The sequence below is a fragment of the Psammomys obesus genome, unplaced genomic scaffold (genome assembly GCF_907164565.1).
Source record: "Psammomys obesus unplaced genomic scaffold, mPsaObe1.curated_primary_1811, whole genome shotgun sequence".
In the NCBI taxonomy this organism is placed as follows: domain Eukaryota; kingdom Metazoa; phylum Chordata; class Mammalia; order Rodentia; family Muridae; genus Psammomys; species Psammomys obesus.
The window spans coordinates 17,514,873-17,527,456 of NW_026585894.1; positions in this window are offsets into that span (position 1 = coordinate 17,514,873).

Below are 12,584 nucleotides of genomic sequence, written 5' to 3' on the forward strand. Positions count from 1 at the left end.
TGATCATCTCCTAAGATGCTGAAAAAGCATTTGACAAAGTCCAACACCCATTTATATTTAAAGTCTTGGAGAGATCAGGGATACAAGGCACATACCTAAAGATAGTAAAGGCAATATACAGCAAGCCTATAGCCAACATCAAACTCAATGGAGAGAAACTTAAATAATTCCCACTGAAATCAGGGACAAGACAAGGCTGCCCATTGTCTCCATATCTCTTCAACATAGTACTTGAAGTCCTAGCCAGAGCAATAAGACAACTAAAGGACATCAAGGGGATACAAATCAGAAAGGAAGAGGTCAAAGTATTACTATTTGCAGATGATATGATAGTATACATGAGCGACCCCAAATATTCAACCAGAGAACTCCTTCAGCTGATAAACACCTTCAGCAAAGTGGCAGGATACAAAATCAACTCAAAAAAATCAGAAGCCCTCTTGTATACCAAAGACAAAAAGGCTGAGAAAGAAATTAGGGAAACAACACCCCTCACAATAGCCACAAATAACATAAAGTACCTTGGTGTGACTCTAACCAAGCAAGTGAAAGACCTGTTTGAGAAAAACCTCAAGTCTCTGAAGAAAGAAATCGAAGAAGATATCAGAAGATGGAAAGATCTCCCGTGCTCATGGATTGGTAGGATTAACATTGTGAAAATGGCCATCCTGCCAAAAGCAATCTACAGATTCAATGCAATTCCCATCAAAATACCAAATCAATTCTTTACAGACCTTGAAAAAATGATTCTCAGCTTCATATGGAGAAAGAAAAAACCCAGAATCTCCAAAACGATCCTGTACAACAAACAGATCATCTGGAGGTATCTCCATCCCCGATCTCAAGCTGTACTACAGGACAACAGTAATAAAAACTGCATGGTATTGGCATAGAAACAGAAAGGAGGATCAATGGAACCGCATAGAAGACCCAGAAATAAACCCATACACCTATGAATACTCAATATTTGACAAAGAAGCCAAATCCATTCAATGGAAAAAAGACAGCATCTTCAACAAATGGTGCTGGACCAACTGGATGTCTACATGCAGAAAAAAGAAAATAGATCCATATTTATCACCCTGCACAAAACTAAAGTCAAAGTGGATCAAGGACCTCAACATAAAACCAGATACTCTAAATCAGTTGGAAAAAAAAAGTGGGGAACAGCCTAGAACTCATTGGCACAGGAGACAACTTCCTGAACAGAACACCAACAGCACAGGGTCTAAAAGCAACAATCAATAAATGGGACCTCATGAAACTGAAAAGCTTCTGTAAAGCAAAGGACACTGTCATCAAAACAAATAGACAGCCTACAGATTGGGAAAGAATCTTCACCAACCCTTTATCTGACAGAGGACTCATATCCAGTATATATAAAGAACTAAAGAAGCAGAAAAGCAACAAACCAAGTAATCCAATTAAAAAATGGGGAACAGAGCTAAACAGAGAATTCTCGAAAGAGGAACATCAAATGGCAGAGAAACACTAAAAGAAATGCTCAACCTCATTAGCCATTAGGGAAATGCAAATCAAAACGACCCTGAGATTTCCCCTTACACCTATCAGAATGGCCAAGATCAAAAACTCAAGTGATAGCACATGCTGGAGAGGTTGTGGAGAAAATGGAACCCTCCTCCATTGCTGGTGGGAATGTAAACTGGTACAACCAGTTTGGAAGTCAATCTGGTGCTTTCTCAGACAACTAGGAGTAGTGCTACCTCAAGACCGAGCTATACCACTCCTAGGTATATACCCAAAATTTGCTCAAGTACACAACAAGGACATTTGTTCAACCATGTTTGTAGCAGCTTTATTTGTAATAGCCAGAAATTGGAAACAACCCAGATGTCCATCAACGGAGGAATGGATACAGAAATTGTGGTATTTTTACACAATGGAATACTACTCAGCAATCAAAAAGGAGGAAATCATGAAATTTGCAGGCAAGTGGTGGGATCTAGAAAAGATCATTCTGAGTGAAGTATCCCAGAAGGAGAAAGACAAACATGGTATATACTCGCTTATATAGACCTACAAGATATGATAAACATAATGAAATCTACACACCTAAAGAAGATAATCAAGAAAGTGGACACAGGCGAAGATGATCAATCCTCATTTAGAAAGACAAATGGGATGTGCATTGAACGTATGACAGGAGTCTACCACAAAAGGCATCTGAAAGACTCTACCTAGCAGTGTTTCAAAGCAGACACTAAGACTCATAACCAAACCCTCGGCAGAGTGCAGGGAATCATATGAAAGAAGGGGAGTTAGTATGATATGGAAAGGATAGGAGCTCTACAAGGACCAAATATATCTGGGCACAGGGTCTTTTCTGAGACTGACACTCAACCAAGGACCATCTATGGATATATCCTAGAACTTCTGTTCGGATGTGGCCTGTGGTAGCTCAGTAACCAAGTAGTTTTCCAAAGTAAGGGGAACAAGGACTATTTCTAACAGGATCAGGCAGGCTCTTTGACCACCCCCCCCCCCAGGGGAGAAGCAGTCTGTTAGGCCACAGAGGAGGACTTTGCAGCCAGCCCTCAAGATACCTGATAAAACAGGGTCAAATGAAAGGGGAGGAGGTCCTCCCCTATCAGTTGACTTGGAAAGTGGCAGGGAGGAGACCAGGGAGGGAGTGTGGGGTTGGGGAGGGAATGAGGGAGCTGAATACAGCTGGGACACAGAGTTAATAAAACGTAACTAAAAAGAAAAATAAAATAAAAAAAAAAGAAGTAACATGTGATGGTTAACCTCAGCTGTTAAATTAACGAGATCAAGAACCACCCCAGGAGACAGGCCAGTGGGTGTAGCTGTGTTGGTTTATCTTGATTGTGTTAACTGAGGTGAGAATACCTGCTTTCTATGGTGGTGCTATCCACTAGGTAGTATCCTGGACTATCTAAAAAGTTGAAAAGTAGCTGAGTGCCAGCATTCATTGTATTCTTCTTGTTGTTTATGGAGACGAAAGGTAGAGCTGCTTATAGCTCTTGCTTCCTTGACTTCTTCACAATCACGAACTGTTCCTTTGAAGTATAAACAAAAGTAAATCTTTTCTCCCTTTGGTTGATTTTCTCAGTTATTTTATCACAGGAAAAAATAACTAAGACACAAATACATGTAAATTAAGTACAAAAATACTTTTTCATATTTTGGCATATCTGCCTCCATTTCATTTCTACCAAGTTCTGTTTACATAGAAATTGGTTCCTTTTTTTATTTCATTGAAAATAGATTTCTTTTATACAATATATTCTGATGATGTTTTCCCCTCCCCCTACTCCTTCCAATCCCTCCCCTACTCCTCTGACATACAGATCTACATCCTTTCTATCACTCCTTAGAAAGCAACAGGCATCTAAGAAATAATAATAAAATTAGATAAATCAAAAACAAGTAAATTGGAATGTGAAAAAAAATATATAGCCATAAAAAATACAGCCATAGAAAAAACACAAGAAGTGCATATAGAGAAAAGACATATGTGTTTGCACACTTGGAAATCCCCATTTAAAAAAATACAGATTGGAACTCATACATATATGCAAAAGACCTATAAACTAGAAAAAGCAAAAGCAAAACACACCAACTTTACAAAAAACAAAAACACACTGACTTTACATTATGAAACAATGAACCTCCAAAGATTCCAGTTAATTTTGTATTGGCCGTTTATGTCTAGGCATGTGGCCTACCCTTATGAGTGGCAGTTCAGTGTCCAAGTGCGTTCCATAGTAATGGGGACAGGGACTGTCTTTGACATGAACTGATTGGCCTGCTCTTTGATCACCTCCCCCTGAGGGGGGAGCAGCCTTACCAGTCCACAGAGGAAGACAATACAGCCACTCCTGATGAGATCTGATAGACTAAGATCAGAAGGAAGGAAAAGAAGACCTCCCCTATAATGTACGTGGAGAAGGACATTAGTGGAGAAGGGGGAGGGAGGGTAGGATTGGGAGGGAATGAGGGAGCTATGGGGGGGGGGTACAAAGTGAATAAAGTATAATTAATAAAAATTATTTAAAAAGAGTCCCTTGCTTTCCCAGTGAGACTTCCTAGAAGGAAATTAATTTTTCATTTGCAAGTAGAAATGAATTGGAGAAAGCATCTAGGTGAAGGATGAGGGTGTATGTGCACTTCTGTGCTCAGCTCTAGGACCCAATTTGGTGCAGACTTGTGCATGCTCTGTGCTTACTGCCATAGTCTTTGTGAGTTCTTATCTCTGTCAGCCCTGATGCATCTAGTAGGCCTTGTTTTCTTAGTATGCTCCATATCCTCTGGCATTTACAGTCTGTGGTTCTCCTCCTGCCTGGGGGCTGTCTCTGAGCAGGAGGGGCAGGAGAGAAGTGTGCCTGGAATTGTTGACAAGCACCATACAGAGATCAAACACCCTGGGAACCAGCTGATGGCTAGCTTATCATTAATTCCAGTGAAGAAATGTTGTATACTTTTTTGGTGGGGGGACTTCAAGAATAGGCCTAAATAATTTTTTGGAACTAGGCACATCAAGTATGCTTGATTTGCATTATACACCATGCTCCTATCAAATGAATAGAAACACAGCACCTAATTATCATATAGGCTCAGGGAAGGGAGAGCTAGCAGGGAGCTGTGTCAGAGGCCATGAACAATTTTTCAAATGACACTTAATTTTAGCAACAGCAAATCAGAGCAAGGAGAGGCAACTTAAAATAATACTAAAATTATGAACTTTAAAGTAAGGTATTTCTATTAAAAGTTTTTCAATATTGTAGAATTAAAGTTAAAACAAGCCAGCCACAGACTGGGGATATGCCTACAGACATGCATGTGTGCATGCACACACAAACACACACACACACTCACAGGAACACTGAACTTAGACACTCAACAGAATAGGTAGGAATTTTGATGCCTGTTGAGCACAGGAAAAGATGCACATTTTCATTAGTTGTTAAGAAGACAGGAAATTAAAACAAGATATCATTCCATGCACATATGTTAAAGAATATCATAAAACAATATCAAGTGTCAATTAAATTAGGGGGAAAGCAGGATTCTTATAGATTAACAGTAGGTGCATAAATTGGTTGACTATCTTTTCAGAGCAGTTATGGCAATGTCTAAAACACTGAAGATGCATATAGCATACAGATCAGCAGTTCCGCATGTATGCTATGAAAAAATTTAGAAACAACAATTTGTAGCTTCTCATTGTTTTATGACTCAAGAATTCAAGCAGGGCTCAACCTGGAAGTTTGGTGTTTCTTTCAGTAGCAGACATATTCTACTCAGCTGCAATCAACTGGTGGCTGAAGTGGTGGCAAGGTTCAAGAAATCTTAACTCACTTATTTGGTACATTGGTGCTCTTTTTTAGTTCATTCCCCTTAAGTGTCCATGTGCATACCTTAGACTTTTTTTTCCACAAAGTGTTGGTCTCTGATGACTTATATCACATTCAAAGTATTGAATGAAGTAAATTTAAAAAAAAATCACAATCAATGCAGACACAAAGAGGAAATCTGCTTTATGGAACAACATATGGATTATATAGATACAAGTGAATCATAAAACAAAGAAGTATTGATAGCAGAGAGGCACAAGGGTGGACATGAAGAAGGATTGTATGATGACATGAGATGATGATCATCTAAAATCCATGGAAAGATGCCAGCAACAGTGGTAATCTCAGCATTCGAGGAGGTAGAGACAGGCATATCTCTGTGAGTTCAATGCCAACCTGGTCTACAAAATGAGTATGGAATACCCAAGGCTACATAGAGAAACCCTGTCTCAGGAAACCAAACCAAACAAACAAAAACAAACTTGGAAAAGGTATTAAAAGAAACCAAACCTATCTATACTTTGACGTTAAACTTCTCTAGAATTGTGGAAACAAAAATTTTTACTGTGTAAGCCAGGAAGTCTACCAAACTCCTATAGTACACAATTCAGAATTTCATGTTAAATATGTATATTCATATCATTATACTCAATAATAAGAAATAGCCCTCTGTCAGATAGAGGGCTAATATCCAGTATATATAAAAAACTAAAGAAGTTGAAAAGCAACAAATCAAGTAATCCAATTAAAAAATGGGGAACAGAGCTAAACAGAATTCTTGATAGAGGAATACCAAATGGCAGAGAAGCACTTAAAGAAATGCTCAACCTCATCAGCCATCAGGAAAATGCAAATAAAAACGACCCTGAGATTTCACCTTGCACCCATAAAAATGGCCAAGATCAAAAACTCAAGTGATAACACATACTGGAGAGGTTGTGGGGAAAGGGGAACCTTCCTCCACTGCTAGTGGGAATGTAAACTTGTACAACCACTCTGGAAATCAATCTGGCACTTTTGCAGACAACGAGGAATAGCTCTTCCTCAAGATCCAGCTATACCACTCCTAGGCATATATCCAAAAGAGGTTTAAGTACACAATTAAGGACATTTGCTCAACCATATTTGTAGCAGCTTTATTTGTAATAGCCAGAACCTGGAAACAACCCAGATGCCCCTCAACTGAAGAATGGATACAGAAATTGTGGTACATCTACACAATGGAATATTACTCAGCAATGAAAAACAAGGAAATCATGAAATTTGCAGGTAAATGGTGGCAACTGGAAAGGATCATCCTGAGTGAGCTCTCCCAGAAGCAGAAAGGCACACATTGTATATACTCACTCATTTAGACATATAATATAAGATAAACCTACTAAAATCTGTACACCTAAAGAAACTAATCAAGAGGGAGGACCCTGACTAAAACGCTCAATCCCATCCTGAAAGGCAAAGAGGATGGACATCAGAAGAAGAAAACAGGAAACAAGTTAGGAGCATCCAACAGAGGGTCTCTGAAAGGCTCTGCCCTGCAGACTATCAAAACAGATGCTGAGACTTATGGCCAAACTTTGGGCAGAATGCAGGGAATCTTATGAAAGAAGTGGGAAATAATAGTAAGATGTGGAGAGGACAGGGACCCCACAAGGAGAGCAACACAACCAAAAATTTGAGCACAGGGGTCTTTCCTGTGACTCATACTCCAACCAAGTATCATGTATGGAGATAACCTAGAACCCCCGCACAGATGTAGCCCATGGCAGTTCAATGTCCAAGTGGGTTCCATAGTAATGGGAAGAGGGCCTGTCTCTGACATGAACTGATTGGCCTGCTCTTTGATCACTTCCCCCTGAGGGGAGAGCAGCCTTACCAGGCCACAGAGGAAGACAATGCAGCCACTCCTGATGAAACCCAACAGACTAGGATCAGAAGGAAGAAAAAGAAACCCTACCCTACCAGTGGACTTGGGGAGGGGCATGTGTAGAGAAGGGGGAGGAAGGGAGGGATTGGGAGAGGAATAGGGAGGGAACTAGAGGGGGGATACAAAGTAAATAAAGTATAATTAAAAATAAAATTAAATTAAAAAAAGAGATAGCCCTTTATATTAAATGACTATGTTTTAAACCACAAAAGCTTAAGAAACTTAAAAAGTAACTTTACTGAAATATAATTCATATACCATGCAATTCGGCAATTTAAAGTACATAACTTAGCAATTTCTAATATTCTCACAGAAATGAATTACCATCACCACATTCAATTTTAGAATCTTTCATCATGTCAAAAAAGAAATCCATACCATTTAGCTATCACCTCCCTATCTTCTTCAAATCTCTGATTCTAAGCAATCATAAAACTTCTTTTAATAGAGTTTCCTGTTGTGGACACTTTCTAAAAACAAAAAAGTGAAATGACATAATGTGTGATATATTCTTTATGAATTAGCTCAAGATGCTTTTAAAATTCAGGCATAACTAATATATATCAATATTTTGTTCCTTTTATGGCTGTGTACTTTTACTTTGTCTGAGCGTACAATGTGTCTTTATCCACTTAAAATGGGTTAGTCAAAATAGGTGAAGAACACATAAGTACATTTTAATTGTGAGTATTAAGAAAAATTCTGTGGCAAATGTCCATATAAATGTTTTCTGTGAACATAGGTTTTATTTTTCATAGTTGTATATCTAGAAGCAGAATGGTTAGATCGTATGAAAATTCAAGACTTAGCCATTTAAGAAATTGTTAGATCTTTAGGAAGCACTATTCCTATTTGTCTGAGAAAGGGCCAGAATGATTTCCAAAGTGGTTGTACAAGTTCACATCCCCAACAGCAATGGAGGAGGGTTCCCCTTTCTACACATGCTCTCTAGCATGTATTGTCAATTGAGTTTTTTATCTTAGCCATTTTGATGGGTGTAAGGTGACATCTCAGAGTCGTTCACTCCTAGGTATATATGCAAAATATGCTCAAGTATACAATAAGGACATTTGCTCAACCATGTTCATAGCAATTTATTCATAATAGCCATAATCTGGAAACCCAGATGTCCCTCAATGGAGGAATGGATACAGAAATTGTGGTACATTTACACAATGGAATACTACTCAGCAATTAAAACCAAAGAAAGTATGAAATTTGCAGGCAAATGGAGGGAACTAGAAAAGATCATCCTGAGTGAGTTATCCCAGACGCAGAAAGACACATATGGTATATACTCACTTATAAGTGCATATTAGACATATAATATAGGATAATCACACTAAAACCTGTACACCTAAAGAAGCTAAGCAAAAAGAAGGACACTGGATAAGATGACCAATCCTCACTTAGAAAGGCAAACAGGACATACATCAGAAGAAGGAGAAAACAGAGAAGAGGACAGGAGCCTACCAGAGAGGGCCTCTGAAAGAATCTACCCAACAGGGTACCAAAGCAGATGCTGAAGCTCATAGCCAAACCTTGAGCAGAGTGCAGGGAATCTTATGAAATTAGGGAGGAGGATAGAAAGAACTGGAGTGGACATGAGCTCCACAAGAAAAGCAACAAAACAAAACAAAACAAATCTGGACACAAGGGTCTTTTCTGAGAGTGATACTCCAACAAAAGACCATGCATGGAGATAACCTAGACTCCTGTACAGATGTAGCCCATGACAGCTCAGTCTCCAAGTGGGTTTCCTAGTAAGGGGAACAGGGACTGTCTCTGATCTGAAATCAGTGGTGGCTCTTTGATCACCTCCCCCTGAGTGGGGAGCGGCCTTACCAGGCCACAGAGGAGGACATTGCAGATGGTCCTAATGGGACCTGACAGACTAGGATCAGATGGTAGGGGAGGAGGACCTCCTCTATCAGTGAACCTGGAGAAGGGCATAGGAGGAGATGAGGGAGGAAGGGTGGGGTTCGGAGGGAATGAAGGAGGGGCCTACAGTTGGGATACAAAGTGAATAAACTGTAATTAATATTAAAAATAAAAATTACAATTGGAAAAAAGAAAAAAAGAAATTGCTATACACTTTTCCAAAGTGAGTGACTGAACCATCCATATTACAGTCAGAGCCTTTCAATGCTTATTTGTTTGATTTTTGTAATTTTCACCTTTATTCATTGTGAAGTAAGTGGGAAATACTCCTTCCATATCACAGACAGGGTTTATTCTATGAATGCAAGAAAAATTTGACTATTTTTAAATGGAAAATCTATTAATGTAATGACCTGTCTTGATATAGGTTCAAATATGTATTATTATCATAGATGTTAAATAAGCATCTATAATCAAAACCTTTCTTATAACAGCATTTGATAAGTAGAAGACTTTCTTATCAAGTGGAAATAAAATTAAATCTAGAAAGCATTTATTTTATAAGAATTCTGTTATAAGCACCCCTACTACTATTGAAAAAAGTACTATGAGATCCTGTTAGAAATAGTCCGTGTCCCCCTTACTTTGGAAAACTACTTGGTTACTGAGCTACCACAAGCCACATCCGAGCAGAAGTTCTAGGTTATATCCATAGATGGTCCTTGGTTGAGTTTCAGTCTCAGAAAAGACCCTGTGCCCAGATATATTTGGTCCTTGTAGAGCTCCTAGGGCAGGCTGTTTGACACCTCCCCCCAGGGGAGGAGCAGTCTGTTAGGCCACAGAGGAGGACTTTGCAGCCAGCCCTGAAGATACCTGATAAAACAGGGACAGATGAAAGGGGAGGAGGTCCTCCCCTATCAGGGGACTTGGAAAGGGGCAGGGAGGAGACCAGGGAGGGAGTGTGGGGTTGGGGAGGGAATGAGGGAGCGGGATACAGCTGGGACACAGAGTTAACAAAATGTAACTAAAAAGAAAAAATAAAAAATTAAAAAATTAAAAAAAAAAGAAAAAAGTACTATGAACATTTTGTTGGATTAGCCAAGAGAATTAGACAAAAGCAAACTGTTGGTGAGAAAATGATTTTAGAAGGAAAGTCACAGCAGTGTGTTTTTAAAATAGCATGAACTAAGTAAGTGAATCAAACAAACAAACAAACATAACAGGTAATACTCTGGAAAAATGCAAAATTTTAAAACACAGTTGGGAAGATCTCTATGTATTAAGTACAGTAACTTCCAGATTCTATTAGTAAAAAGTAAATTAGTAAAAAGAAAATAATACACAGCAGTCTATACAATACATATAGTATATATAGTAGGCTAACACGTAGGTACAAAAGCAAGAAAGGGGCTGGAGATATGGTTCAGAGGTTAAGGATACTGGTTGTTCCTCCAAAGGTCCTGAATTCAATTCCCAGCAACCACATGGTGGCTCACAACCATCTGTAGTGAGATCTGGTGCTCTCTTCTGGTGTGCAGGCAGAATGATGTATAAATAATAATAAATAAATGATAATAAATGTAAAAAAAAGCAAGAAAAATAAAAATAAGTATGCAAAATCAATCACTAGACAGGTAAATTAGGATGTTCAGAAGGACAAATTCTTCTGCATATTTTCTTATATAACTTTTGATAAACAAGCTGCGTGCTTTACTGCAAACACTGAAAAAATTCTCTCAAATGGAAATAAATGATTGTAGCTGTATGTCAAGCTGAACAACAACAACAAAAAAAAAGAATCATTTCAAGCTTTTGTGAACAATGTATTTTTTACTTAATTTTTTTTATATATTAATTAGAGTTTATTCAATTTGTATCCCAGCTGTAGCCCCCTCCCTCATTCCCTCCCAATCCCACCCTCCTTTCCTCATCTCCTCCCACTTCCCTCTCCAAGTCCACTGATAGGGAGGTCCATCTCCCCTTCCATGTGACACAATCTTATCAGGTCTCTTCAGAACTGGCTGCATTGTCCTCCTCTTTGTCCTGGCAAGGCTGCTCCCCCATCTGGTGGGGGGGTCAAAGAGCCCACCACTGAGTTCAAGTCAGAGACAGTTCCAGTTTCCATTATTAGGGTACCCACTTGGATAATGAGCTGCCATGGGCTACAGCTGAGCAGGGGTTCTAGGTTATATACATGAATATCCTTGGTTGGAGTTTCAGTCTCAGAAAAGACTGCTGTGCCCAGGTATTTTTCTTCTGTTGCTCTCCTTGTAGAGCTCCTGACCCCTCCAGGTCTATCTCTTCCTTCTTTCACAGGGTTCCCTGCACTCTGCCCAAAGTTTGGTTAAGATTCACAGCAACTGCTTTGATACACTGTTGGGTAGAGTCTTTCAGAGGTCCACTGTGGTAGGCTCCTGTCCAGTTTCTTGTTTTCTCCCTTTGCCATATTCCAGCCCATTTGTCTTTTTGAGTGAAGATTGATCATCTTACCCCGGGTCCTCCTTCTTGCTTGGCTTCTTTAGGTGTACAGATTTTAGCATGTTTACCCTATCTTATAAGTCTAGTATCCACTTATAAGTGAGTATATACCGTGTGTGTCTTTCTGCTTCTGGGAAACCTCACTTAGGATGATCTTCTCTAGATCCCACCGTTTACCTGCAATTTCCATGATTTCCTTGTTTTTAATTGCTGAGTAGTGTTCCATTATGCAAATGTACCACAATTTCTCTATCTATTCCTCCATTGAGGGACATCTGGGTTGTTTCCAGGTTCTGGCAATTATGAATAAAGCTGTAGCAAACATGGCTGAAAAAATGTCTTTGTTATGTACTTGAGCATATTTTGGATACATGCCTAGGAGTGCTATAGATGGATATCGAGGAAGTGGTATTCCTAATTGTCTGAGAAAGCTCCAGATTGATTTCAAAAGTAGTTGTACAAGGTTACATTCCCACCAGCAATGGAAGAGGTTTTCCTTTTCTCCACATCCACTAGAGTATGTATTGTCACTTGAGTTTTTGATCTTAGCCATTCTGATGGGTATAAGGTTGTTTTCATTTGCATCTCTCTGATGACTAAGGATGTTGAGCATTTCTTTAAGTGTTTCTCTACCATTCTATATTCCTCTACAGAGAATTCTTTGTTTAGCACTGTACCCCATTTTTAATTGGATTACTTGATTTGTTGCTTTTTTAATTAAAGTTTTTATTTTTATATTAATTACAGTTTATATACTTTGTATCCCAGCTGTAGCCCTCTCCCTCATTCTCCCTTAATCCCACCCTCCCTCCTTCCTCTCCTCCATTCCTCTCTCTTAGTCATCTGATAGGGGATGTCTTCCTCCCCTTCCATTTGACCCTAGCTTATCAGGTCTCATCAGGACTGGCTGCAATGCCCTTCTCTGTTGCCTAGAAAGGCTGTTCCTCCCTAGGGGTGGGGAGTCA